Raw genomic sequence first — 14,194 nt, forward strand, 5'->3', positions numbered from 1 at the left:
TGTACAAATGCGCTTTACACAATTGATGTGTGTATGGATTGTGATAACAGTTGTATGAGCCCCTAATAAAATGTTTAAAAAAAAAAAAAGATTGGGTCATGGTAGGACTCAGACTCACACGTTCAGTATATAGATAGGTAGGTAGGTAGATAGATGATAGATAGATAGATACATACATAGATACATAGATTTTAAATCATTTTATTGGGGGCTCATACAGCTCTTATAAAAATCTATCCATCCATCCATTGTGTCAAGCACCTTTGTATATATGTTCCCATCATCATTTTCAAAGCATTTTCTTTCTACTTGAGCCTTTGGTATCAGCTCATTTTCTCCCTCTCTTTCCCCCTCCATCCCCCATGAACCCTTGATGAGTTATAAATTATTATTTTTTCATATCTTACACTATCCGTTGTCTCCCTTCACCCACTTTTCTGTTGTCCGTCCCCCTAGGAGGGAGTTATATGTAGATCATTGTAATCGGCTCCCCCATTCTCCCCCCACCTTCCCCTTCCTCTCCTGGTATCGCATTGTTGGTCCTGAAGGGTTTATCTGTCCTGGACTCCCTGTGGTTCAACACATGTTTAGGGAGCACCCTCGTGCTGGGCTGGGCCCTGGGGATACAACAGTGGGAGAAGCTAACGTGGCCCTGTCCTTTTGGAGCTTACGTTCTGGAAGGAGAGATTGACCCACACTGCAGAGGACTGCATTATAAACTGCACCGCGCAAGGCAGAGAGAGTGGGGGAGGCAGTGGGGCTGCATGCATACACGGATGAATGAATGAGTCAATAAATAAATGTTTGACAAGAGATATTTCTTAGGCACTTACTTATGCCACAAATATATCCCTGGATGTGGTACAGCACCCAGGGAGCAAAGTTATAAAAACTTGGACAGACACCTTAAGAGAAAGACTCACATGGCCTGCAGGCTCAAGACTGTTCAGGCTCCACCAAGTTCAACTGGCATCACACCGTAGACAAAGAAAATGCCCTACATCCTACTTCGGTGAGTAGCAACTTGGCTCTTGTGCTCATCGAAGGTCCAAGGCCCCATTGGTATCTCCCCATCTGGAGGAAAGAAAGTGAAGGAAATTGAAGCTGCGTGGAAACAAACAGTCCAGTGAACTCATGGACCCCGAACATCAGCCGCCATGACCCTGAGACCAGAAGAACTAAACGGTGCCCGGCTACCACTGCCAACTGCTCTGTAAGGGATCTAGGTAGAGTAGGGGGGAAATATGGACAAAAAACTCATAAAAACACACACACACACACACACACAGGTTTACTGATCAAATAAAGATCTGGAAATGAACTCGTGCCCTGGCTCAAAGAGCACACAGATCTAACAGGGGAAGAATAACACTGGGGAGGTACCACTTCTTAGAATAATCAACTCTTTGAAATCAAAAGGGCAGCATTTCCCCAAAGACACTGTTCAGAAAGGTTAGGAAAGTAGGAGGGGTGGAAAGAGGGGAATGCTGGGAGGAAGTAATGGCACCACTTTGTGGGGCGTGCCGTCAAGGGCATGAAACAACATGTGCACGAATTACTGAATGGAGAACGGATGGGTTCTGCAGCGCGAGCTTTGCTCTGCTTTCTCCACTCCCCCTTCTTCTCAGGAAGGGGGCCCTCAGGAACCGTGTCCACAGACTCCCATGCCTTCTGGTTTCTAATTCGATTTAGTGCGTGGCAGGTAGCGAGATGAGAGAGAGGGAAAATGAGACACGAGCCTCCTCCCTGTGGTACTTCCTGGACGTGGGAGATAAAAGTTGGCGGGAAGCCGCTCTTCCCACACACACTGCTGTCCCGTGGATTCCCACTCATAGCGACCCTGCAAGACAGAGAACTGCCCCAGAGGTTTTCCAAGGTGGGAGCCGACATGAGCCTCACCTTTCTCCTGAGGAGCAACTGGTGGGGTTCGAACCTCGGACCTTGTGCTCTACAGCGTAGCCTACCGCGCCGCCACCCCAATGAGGCTCTTCCCAGGGAGAATCTATTTCCCTCTGACTCGGAACCTGAGCTGACCTGGTGACCTGTTTAGCTGATAGGCTGTGGCCGATGGGACATAGCGTAGCCCCCACGGCGTGGTCTTCAGAGATCCCCATCTTGTGCCTTTGCCTCTTAGAACACACCCTCCGGGACTCCGCAGACACGGTGTGGAAAGACTGCAAGGAGGGGAGCTGAGCCCTCCCAGTCAGCAGCCGGCGACTGGAGGGAGTCATCTCAGGGAGCCCGTGGGCGGTGCCCTCCACACACTCAGCTGGTAACCACGAGGCTGTCTGCCTGTGTGAGTAAATCCAGTGGCACCTTGAGAGACAGCCCTGGTGATCTACTTCTGAAAATCCAGCCACTCTGAACCAGAAATGGCGCATGGGTCGACTGATGCCTGGCAGGTCTCCATGCCAGGAATCAGAGCTGACTCTCCGGCAACTCAGCGTCCCTGCCACCGATAACCCACAAAGACGAGATGGTGAGCAGTAACAAAGGGGTGTTCTTTTGTATCACGGCGTTTTGGGGTGGTGTGCTATGCAGCAACAGAGGACAGACGCCCAGTTCAGGGCCAGGCGGTCTTGTTAACACAGGTCCTTCCTCGGATCCACTCACCGGGCCCTCCCTCCTGCCTCCACCCTGACGTGGGAGCAGCTCCCCTCTCCCTTCTCTCCCCCTACACCTTTCTGTCCATCTCCTCTACCCTCTTCAAATCCTCCGTGAACGTTCTGCTTACCCTGGGACCCCGAAGGGTTCAGGAGCAGATTGTGTGGTGGGCTGGCACACAGGCATTCCGACCAGGAGGCAAGGAATTCACTAGCGAAGAGGGAAATCGTGTTCCAGGCAGGAGAGGGACAAAGGCCGTCAGGTGAGGTAATAAAGCACAGTTGTCGAAACCACAAAGTCTGAAGCTAAACTATCTGGGTGCAAGTCCTAGCTCTCTCCTTGGGCACGTTACTTAATCTCTCTGTGCCTCAGTGTCCCCGTCTGTAAATGGGTGGTAACTCCTCTCCTGAGGGAGGTGCTATGGATTCAGGGAGTCCCTCTTTAGGAAGAGCTTAGATCAGGGCGCTGGGTAAATAAAACAAGGCCGGGGAAGTGGGGGGTCCTGAGGAGAGGGAGAACCTTGGGAGGGACAGGACGCTGTGAGGAAAGCAGGGACCCCCTGGGCAGGGGTGGGACCTGGAGCCCAGAACTCCCTGAGCAGGTGGGACTCTAGGGAGCCATCCACTTCAATCACCACAGCCCCTGATCTCCAGCCTCTTCCGGAAAGGCTGCTTCCCCATTTCAAGAGCCTCCTGGGGTTCTGAGCATTTCTGGCATTAGTATCATAAACTAATACTAATAAGTAAAGAAGTGGCAAAATATCCCTAACAAGACAAATACTATATGCTCTCACTCACAGGAAATACTTGTTGTTGTTGTTGTTGTTGTAAGGTACTGTCAAGTTGGCCCCGGAGCATCGCAACCCTGTGCACTGACTGCCCCATCCCATGCTATCGAGAACACGCAAGTCCTTAATGCCCAGAGAATTAGGGCTGCGCGTTGGGCTGCTCACCGCAAGGATAGCAGTTCAAAATTCCTCCTCAATCTCACAAAACACACGCAATGATGCCGACTGCAAGAGGAAAGCTAAGTCAGTGAGCGTGTAAGCATCTCAGCACTGGCAGGGGTCTCCACAGGCTGCTCCAGCACCCAGGACTGCATGGGGGTAGATCCATGTGGCTTCTCCTCAGGGATGTCTTGCAGGAAGTGAGCCTTGCCAGCTGAAGCAGGGAACTGGCTAAGGTAGCTGCACTCTGGTCCGACCATCAAAACGCAAGAGACCTGAGAACTAGAAAGAGGAGGTTCACCGAGCCATTTATCTCTCTACCCTTCAATTAACCCCACATGTGTTTGTCGGCCAGGTTGGCACAATAAACTTTACCTGTAGTATTAAATTAAAAAATTAACGACGCTGAGGGAGGGTGAGGGGACTGGCCCTCACCCGCTGCTACTCCTACGAGTTCAGTAATACTACTTCTGGGTTTAGTAATGCACAATTGTACGGTTGAGATATATAAGTATTATATTAAAGTCATCAAGAGCATGAGAGATAATACAATAATACAGTCAGGCATGATACATAGCTACATTGCTCACCTCAGCCCAGCTTGGTGGTCCACGTGGAGAGGGGGAAGGGAAGGAGGGAAAGGGAACAAGGGAGAGGAGAGTGACCAGAGAGTGAGCAGCAAGGAGCTCAGAGTCAGAGAGAGAAGTCCTGCTGACTCACACCTATATACCTTTTGGGGGCAATCCAGCCCACTAATTACAGGTAAAGACATACCTCACAGGAAGGGGCTGCACTATAGGTTACACAGCAATGAGAGGGTGGTCTCTGGGTCTCCATAGGAACATTATCAGTAGGGTGTAAACCCCTCCTACAGGAGCCTGTCCATTGTCCCCAGAGGCAGGGAGCAGGCCCACCCCTGTGGAGGGATGAGACAGCAGTCTGGCAACTGATTCCCTCAGGGGAGGGAATGCCTGCGCATCTGACCTCCTCCCACATTTACCTAACTCAGCTTCCAATGGACACATGTTTATAAATAATTGTATTTTGACCGGCATTTATTTCAGAGAACAGCCGACTCTGACAGGCTCGGACTAAGCTGTGCACTTAACTATTCTGTTGTACGGGGTTTGGACAGCTTTTGAAGCGAAATGCGTTCTTCTTGTGTGTTTCAGAAAGAAGACATGAAGGAATGATTACTTCCTACCGAATTTTTAGTTCTTGGAAATAATTGTTGAAATAGTCATCATCCACTCGGAGGGTCAACTCGAGGCCCACTGCGGATGAGACCAGGTAGTATCGCCGCTGGTTTCCGGGGGTGAAACTAAAGACTTCCACTTTCCCAAACATTCATTCTCTGTCCCACCACCCACCAGCCGCTTTGCTTCCCCTCCAGGCAGCCGAGGGTACTCAGAAAAATGGCCTCTCCCCCACCGAGAAAATAAAAACCGCACGGCCAGCTCACTGTGATTGGCTTACCCCATGCTCACTATGATTGGCTTACTCCATGCTCGCTGTGATTGGCTCACCCCATCCTCACTGTGATTGGCTTACCCCATGCTCGCTGTGATTGGTTTATGGACCATCACGTGACCATGCGCTGGCCAATAAGGCCTGAAGGACCACACGTGCGCGGACTTCTGGGAAAGGCTTCCTCTTGGATGGACGGCTATAAAAGGACGGTAACTAGTCTCTGCTGGATGCTGCCCTGGCTGGAGGAGAGGGATGGGTGGGCAGCACCTGCGCTGTGGTGTGGAAAATTCAGGAACAGAGGAGCAGGGGAGGAGCCGGGCCCTCAGCAGATGCCCTCGACTGCTGAAACGAAGAGCCCGAAGCCGTCGTCACTGTTTTCTAGAAATTTTGAACCAGAAGTATCTCAGTGGAGCAGAAGGGAAAGCCTCCTGCAAGCAGCCGGCAGTCACAACCTACAGCTTTCTTGATTTGTCCGGTGACTGTTGACTGGGAGCCTCTACTGTGTCAGCGCTGCTCTGGGCGCCAGAGAGCCTGAGAGAGGGCCCAGTGTCCCAGAGGCGGAGACGGACACCAAACACCACCGTGGATAAACGACACCATTTCAGGGGTCACGGAATACCGAGAAAGGGACGAAGTCGAGATCTGATAGAGGCTTGACAGGTTAGGCTGCTAATCGTGAGGTCAGCGGTTGGAACTACCCCATCACTCTGAGGGGGAAAGATGAGGCTTTCTGCCCCATAATGATTTACAGCTTCACAAAACCCTGGATCGCTTCATTCCGAATCTGGATCGACTCAAACTTGCAGTGTGAGGGGCTGAGGTGAAAGGAACCCTGATGGCACAGTGCACTACATACTGGGCTGATAAGCAAAAGGTCAATGGTTCGAACCCACTGGCTAGTCCACAGGAGAAAGCTGTAGGTGTAACTGTCAGGCCCACAAAGATCAGAGCCTGAGAAGCCCAGAAGGCTGTTCTCTGCCCTGTGGGGTTGCTCTGACTCGGACTCGACTGGCTCGGCAGTGGGCAGTGGGGTTTGGACTGAGGCGAGGAAGGTGGCATTGAGCAGAGAACTGGATGCCAAAGAGCATCCCAGGCAGAGACAGGCAGGCACAAATGCCCCGAGGCAGGAAGGAACCTGGCGTGTTCCGGGAACATAACGTGGACTGCGAGGGGCAGATTGTGGGAGCATTTCAGGTGGGTTTCTAAAAGTGCACAAAAGAGCCACAGTCTGAGCTTTTTCTCCCTCCCTCTTGCCCCTTCCTTCCTTCCTTCCTGGGGCTCTGGCCGGGTGGAGGCTCTGGGCCGCGTCTTTAGGCTTTCATCCTCAACCCCAGGGCACCACTTCACCCCCAACCTGGTGTAGACGGCAAGCACACCTCTCTCCAGTTCTCAGGACTGTTTCACTGTGTATTGCGAGCTGGGTGGAGATGGACAGAGCAAACTGGTTTCCCGTGCCACAAGGCCTGCAGGTTTCCGCTCACACGCCACAGCACGCTCCCCGTCTTCCTCCCTGTGTTTGCTGTTTCCACTCCTCCTCCTCTCCTAACTCTTCTGAACTTTGACCTTGGCGGAATGCCACCCTTTTGATCTCAAATGCTTGATGATTCTAAGGCATGCAACTCGTCAGTGTTCCTGTTATTCTAACAGACCTGTCTATGGTTGGACGGAAAATTGAGCTGGGGGTGGGAGTTCAGCTCCAGACACGGAGGGTGATGAAGAGCCAGGGTATCTAACGTCTCACCAGTCTTTATCGAACTGATAAGCCTGGTCTCCTTTTTATAATGTTCACTTTTGTTTCACACTTTCTCCCCCCATTCTATCGGTGGTAGGTTTCTTGTGCCAACCTGACCAATAGGAACGTGTGGGGTTAATCAGGTGGAAGTTTGATTGGAAGGCAAAGAGATAATTGGCTCTGCAAGGCCCGCCCCTTTCTTGCTCACTGGTGATGGACCAACATACTGCTGGTTTAGCTAGTTCTCTGCCTCAACTTATGAGCTACACAACCTGTGGGCCAAGCCAACTTGAGGATCATGTGCCTGGAGCCTGAGGCTCCTTCAAGACCTTCGCCACACTGCTGGTGCACACATCGCTTGAGCTTGAGGCTGGTGGATCCTGTCCCCTTGCACTGTTTGAGTTTGACATCCCATCCGGGCCTGCTTCACTAAGTTCCCGAGCTACTGACTGGTGCTGACCCACCCTGCTGTCTACTTCCTGCAGGCAGACTCTGCTTGCCTTGCCCGAGGGAGGACTCCACTGTCTGATTCCTTGACCTTGGACCCAGCAGCCCACATGAGTTGAAGGACTTCCAGTATATTAACTGTTCCACGGAAGTGAGTTGAACTGAGCCCTCTGTACTACTGTGTGGACTAATTAGCTGTTCTCTTCCATCTTGCTGTATAGTCCATATGTGTGTGCGTGTGTGTCTTGGTTTATGTTTCTGTAGAGAACCCTGCCTAACACACTATTCAAGCCCTACTAGATTAAGGTGACCAGATTGAAAGTGGGACACCATTCACCAGGGGGGAGGGGGGTTTTCTAGATTAAAATTTTGGTCTATATGGACCAAATAGACAGTTCCCTAGCTTGTCGTGCATTCTTTCCAAAAATCGGGACTTTTTTAAAACGCCAAAAATCTGGCTGTCCGCCAAAAGCAGGACATCTGGTCACCTTATACTAGATCCCTCTGCGAGCAGTAGCTGGGTGCCATCTAGTTCTTCTGGTCTCAGGGTCATGGAGGCTGATGTGGCCATGGTCCCTTAGTCCTGTGAACAAACTGAGCGTGAAGGACTTTTAATTGAGAGCCAGGCTGCCGTCCCTGAGCCTCTGTCTAAACCGCTGTCCGCACAGCAAGGCCCCCACTGGCCTTGCTATTTCCCTGCCAGAGCAGCATCTCCATCTGTCCAGCAAACCTCAGCTCTTCTCACCCGGCCACCTTCTCTCAGGGCTGGCAGCGACCTGAGGACACCTTCTAAACAAAAGACCAGACTTCCTGGCCTGACAGAGACTGGTGGAACCCCAAAACAGCCCTTGGGCACCCTGTGCTATTGAAGAGACATTACCTTTCTGCCAAACAATCGACCTGTCTGTAATGGGAACCATAACACCGGGAAGTGAGTGCTCCTTAGAACATGCGAGCATCTGAGCGACAGGGCAGCGTTTGCCCAGGAACAAAGCTCAGAAGTCGGGAAGGGAGGATAGAGGAGGAGGATGGGAAGGAGCCGCTGCAGTGTGGGGCCTGCAACTCATGTCGGGAATCCGAGGGTGTATGCATTGTTAAACGGACAAGTTGCTCTGTAAACTTTCGTCTGAATCCCAATAAAAAGTTTTAAAAATATCCTTTGGAAAACAATTGATGGCAAGTAGCACCTTCCTGGATGCAGCTGCCAGCAGGAGAAGCTCCAGTGTAAGGGTGGGAAGGCACGGTGGACAGGGTGTACCGAAGGGGTGGTACAAGAGGAGAGAGGGCAGGAGTGGCGGGGACACTGGCTACTCACCGAACAAGAGTCATTTCTTTAATAGGCATTGAATGGTTTCTGTGGACAAAGGGGGTCGTGGGGTGCACAGGATGCAGGCCTTGGACCTGAGGTCTCACAATGACCTCTCAGAAACATGTTTACAGGAAGGGAATACGCTTCAGTGAGGGCGTTAGATGACGGCCCCAGAGTAAACATCCCCCAGAGCAAATAGGATCATGTCACTCTGCTGATACTCTCCCCTGGCCCCCAGGTACACAGGCTGGAACTCCAGAGCTCTCCCGCTGCCCACAGGCCCTGCACAGTCTGGCCCAGCCTCATCTCCTCCCTCTCCCCGGCTTCCTGCTGCTGTCACCCACCCTGGGTGTTGAGGTCTCTCTCTATGTCTCAAGTGTTCACCACAGGAGCTGGGCATGGGCTCCTCTCACTGCCCCACACCAGCTAGCCCAGGCCCCCACGGCAGATCCTTCAAGGCGTGACTCCTACATGTCCTCCTTGGCCTTCTCTGGACGACGCTCAAGCCCATGGTCCAGGTTCATTCCCACCACCCCCTGACATCTTTCAGCAAGTCTGTGGTAATGGGTTGAACTAGGCTGGCCCCCCCCACCCCACCCCAAAGAGACCTGTTAGGGCCCTGACTCCCAGCACATGGGAAGGTGATATTTTCTGGAAATAAGGTCTTTGAAGGGCTTTTCAGCGGACTACTGGGTGGACCCCAGCCCCACCTGAGGAAGTTTTGAATCCTTTGTGAGAAATGGTCATTCAAAGATAATGGGATGTTTTCTTCACGCAGGCTAAAGCCCTCTCGGGTAAGTGCTGTCCTGCTAACAGCAGATGAGGCAGAGGAGGGCGGCCGTGTGAAGACCAGGGCAGAGCAATAGAGGGAGGCAGCCACAGAGCAGGGATGCCAAGGTGGCTGGTCCGTGGAGAGGCAGGACCGGCGTCCTCAAAGGGAACTGACAAAGCCAACACCCTGATTCCAGACTCCCAGCCGAGAAAGACTCAGTCCTGGATCCATGAGCCGTCCAGCTTGGGCCACTCTGTGACAGCCCAAGCACCCTCAGACCGAGGTGTCTCATCGTTTGTTTCAGAGCACCGTGAGCTCCACAGCTGCACCCCCAGCCCCGGTGCATGCTGGGGGCCTGCCTATTGGGGCAACAAATGAATGAATAAATGCATCTGAGGGAGGCTTTGAGATAGGGATCCTGTACTGGCATCTGGTGGGTGAAGAAGGCAGGGGCTATCGTTCCCCACCTTTGTCTGACCATCAGCATCCCTAGGGGAGCTATAACAAAATTCCAGGACACACTCCCCGCCCAGGGGGACAAACAACAGAAACGTGAATGAAGGGAGACTGCAAAGGGTTTAAGATATGAACATAATTAAAAATTTTATAATATATCAAGGGTTCACAAGAATGGGAGGACGGGAGAGGGAGGGAAGAAGAAGAGCTGATACCAAGGGCACAAGTAGAAAATGTTTTGAAAATGATGATGGCAACAAATGTACAAATGTGCTTGGTAGAATTGATGTATGGATTGTTCTAAAAGCTGTAAGTGTCCTGTGATAGTTAGGTTTATTGTGCCAGTCTGGCCAATAGGAACGTGTGGGATTAATCAGGTCACAGTTTGATTGGAGGGCAAAGAGATAAATGGCTCTGCAAGGCCCACCCCCTCCCCCTCTTGCTCTCTGGTGATCAGAGCGTGCTGGAGCATGCTGCTGCTTTAACTAGTTCTCTGCCTCAACTTGGGCAGAACTTGCCTCAAGTTCACTACCTTGGGCCAGGCCAACTCATGGATCATGTAGCTAGAGCAGGAGGTTCCTTTGAGACCTGCTTCGCCAAGTGGCTGGTGCATTGCTTGAGTTCGATGTCCCATGAGAGCCTGCTTCACTAAGCTCTTGAGCTGCTGACTGTTGCTGACCCACCCTGCCACTTACTGCCTGTGGGCAGACTCTGCTTGCCTTGCCCGAGGGAGGACTCTACTGTCTGATTCCTTGACCTTGGACCCACCAGCCCACGTGAGTTGAAGGACTTCCAGTATATTAACTGGTCCATGGAAGTGAGTTGAACTGAACCCTCTGTACTGCTGTGTGGACTAATTAGCTGTTATATTCCTTCTCGCTGTATAAACCTATCCTCTTATGCATATATAATCATAAGTGTCCTGGTTTTGTTTCTCTAGAGAACCCCGCCGAACACAAGCCCCCAATAAAATGATTTATTAAAAAACCAACCCAAAATCCTAGGATTGGGATCAGGACTGTAGTCTGGAAACACCAAGATCTACTGGCACAACCTTGTTCACAAAGACCATGTTCCACAGCCCTTTGGCTGGGATCTTGAAAGCCTGGGAGTAGCCATCTACAGTGCAGCCTTTGGTCTCTTCCTGTCCCGAGGAGGAAAGATCGATGGATGCAAAAGACATGGAAACAACTAGCTCCCTGCACTAACGGGTCACACGAGCACCAGTCTTCCTGAGAGAGACCAGACGTACTAGATGGTGCCCGGTACGGCCAACAGCTGCTCTGGAAAGGATCATATCAGAAAGCTCTGGAGAGAGTGGGAGTTAAACGTGGAACAAAACCCCAAATCATGAAAGAGACCACGCTTCCTGGGTTGAAGAGACTGGCGGGACCCTCAAGACATAGGCCCTCAGGCACCCTTCAGGTTGGGAATGGAACCCACGCTGGGGGCAGTGAAGATCAGAGGTGGAGCCTCTATCCAGGGACCAAGTCCAGGGGGTTAGGACAGATGAACGGATGGAAACGGAGCACACAGGGAGAACGTGGGCTGGGGCCCGGAGCGCTGAGGGCGTGGCTGTGGGTGAGTTGAAACAAAGCACGTAGGAGCTGTTGAATGTAAAACTGGTGATCTGCTCTGAAAACCTTCACCCAACTCACAATAAAAAGTTAAATTAGGGGAGAAAAAATGCCAGGAACAATAACAACAACAACAAAATCCAGGGTTGTGGTGAGAGTGGGAGGGAACCTTAGAATTGATTACACACACACACACAAAAAAAGAATTGATTACACAGCTCATTTTAAAGGTCATTTAGTCAAGGGGGAAAAATAAATGTTTGGAAATTGATGGTGGTAACGACTGCACCATTCTCCTTGACATGATTGAATGATTGAATTGTAGGATGTGGATTATGTGCCAGTGAAACTGGGAAAGAGACAAGCCTGGGTTGTTCCCACCCCCCAGAGACTCGGGTAGTATGGATCTTGGGTGGGCACAGCGGTTGGTGTCTTGGTAAACTCCTCATGTGGGCTTAACTTGCAGTTGGGCTGAGAACCTTTGACCTTGGCCTTTGGTTCTCCAAATGTTCTCCTGGGAAGGTGTCCACCAAAGCAGATACTGGGGTGGGGTGGTAGAGTATCCACGTGCACGCACACACACACACACACATGATTGTAATGTGTGTTCAAGTGTGAGCACCCCTGGGCAACAGGAGGAAAGAGGAGTTGAACTCTGCTACTGAGTGGAGACTCACAAGGAGGGAATGGCCCTCAGTGCTGGCCTTCCCTTGGAGGGCCCTGAGCCAAGACAACTTCAGGGTCTGGGTTCTGAGACCTTTCATGGATCTTGACTCTAGTTGAGCAGAGGCGATCGGAAGGCCGAGTGGTTCCATGCTTGGTGTAAACCTACCAGCAGTTTCATTGGTAAAAGATGTGGCCAACTCTCTCTCGCCACCACTGAGTCAATTCTAATTCGCAACAACCCTATAGGACCGAGTAGAACTGCCCCTCGGGGGTTCCCAGACGACAACTCTTTACAGGAGTAGGAAGCCACATCTTTATTACAAATAGGGCTGGTGGTTTCGAACTGCTGACCTTGTGGTTAGCAGCCTAATGTGTAACTCACCCTCCCCCAAACAAAACAAAGCTCCCGGTCAGCAAGTCGATACTGACCCATAGTGGCCCTCTAAGGGCCGGGTAGAGACTTCAGCTCTTTCAGGGAGTGGGAGACCATCTCCAAGGAGCAGCCCTTCAAATCACTGACCTTGTGGTCAGCACCCCAAGGTGTTACCCAACAGGGCTCCCTAGTTCCCTAAAGCGTGCAGCCCTGGAAGCCCACTGGGGCAGTCCCACGCTGCTCTGCAGGGGCTGGGGTTCAGAATCCAGATGGCGTCAGGGCTCCGGTTTGTGTGGGATGAGCGCAGGCCTGGGGGAGAGGAAGCGAAGAGGAGGATGGCGCTTCCCCCACCACCTCCCTCCCGAGGCTGCCGCACAGGGAAGGGGAAATGCTGTCTGGTGGGAAGGAGGCTACCTCAGGGGTGTACTTACCACTCCCAAGACATTAGAATAGAGTTCCTGAAATACTACCCTAAGGAGCCCAGTGAAGGAGGAACGAGACACCAGCGCTACTCCAAGCTTTGCTGTTTACGTAACAGCTGGGCATTTGCCATCTTTCACCCTTTATTCCTCTCTCCCCTCCCACCACCACCCTCCTCTCCCCGCTCCCCTGTCTAATTACCCTACATACTTGAGTATAAGCCGAGGTACCTAATTTTACCACAAAAAAATTGGTGGCTTTTTCAGAATAAAAAATGTGCTGAACACCAGCCTGTGTGATCATGAGGTGTCAATGGGATCAGGTACCAGGCATCTAAGACCCAGAACAAAATCATACCCAAGGTGAATTGGGGGTGTGTGTGGGAGCATGGAGTGGAGACCCAATGCCCATCTGTAGACAATTAGACATCCCCCCACAGAGGGGTCACAGGGAAGAAATGAGCCAGTCAGGGTGCAGTATAGCACCGATGAAACACACAACTTTCCTCTAGCTCTTTGGTGCTTCCTTCCCCCCACTATCATGACCTCAATTCTACCTTACAAATCAGATTAGACCAGAACATGCACACTGCTACAGATAAGAGCCTCCAGCACAGGGAATCCAGGATAGATAGATCCCTCAGGGCCAACAAGGAGAATAGGGATACCAGGAGGATTAGGGGAGAGTGGGAGAATTAGGGGGAATCAATCACAAGGATCAACCTAGAACCCCCTCCTAGGGGGACGAACAATAGAAAAGTAGGTGAGGGGCGAATGAGGATGATGTAAGATATGAAAATAATCATTTATAACTTATCAAGGGTTGGTGAGGGAGGGAGGGGTAAGAAATGGGGAGCTGATATCAGGAGCTCAAGTGGGAAGAGAATGCTTTGAAAATGATGATGGCGGCATATGTGCAAATGTGCTCAACACACTGGATGAATGTATGGATTGTGATAAGAGATGTAAGAGCCCCCAATAAAAGTATTTTTTAAAGTGTGCTGAAAAACCCAGCTGATATTCGAGTGTATACAGTATATGGTTTCTCTTGCTTAGATTTTTCTAGAATCCCATTGTTTTCCCCCATCTCTGCCACGTGGTTTAAGCCAACCGAAGCCCACTGCCATGGGGCAGTGCCGATCCACAGCCACCCAAAGGGCAGAGTAGCACTTCCCCAGGGGGTTTCTAGGCTGTCGTCTCTACACAAGCAGCAAGCCTCATCTTTCTCTCCTCCCGCTGCTAGGAGGCTGGAACCACTTTATCACCCAAACCAAACCAAACTCATTGCCATCAAGCCAAAGCCAGGTCAACAGCGACCCTACAGGACCGAGTGACCTGCGCCTGTGAGTTCCAGAGCTCCTATGGGAGTCGAAAGCCCCAGCTTGCTTCCCCAGAGGGAACCCTGGTGGCGTCATGGTTACCC

The sequence above is a fragment of the Echinops telfairi genome, unplaced genomic scaffold (genome assembly GCF_000313985.2).
Source record: "Echinops telfairi isolate 266 unplaced genomic scaffold, ASM31398v2 ScPeMD7_7412;HRSCAF=8450, whole genome shotgun sequence".
Lineage (NCBI taxonomy): Eukaryota > Metazoa > Chordata > Mammalia > Afrosoricida > Tenrecidae > Echinops > Echinops telfairi.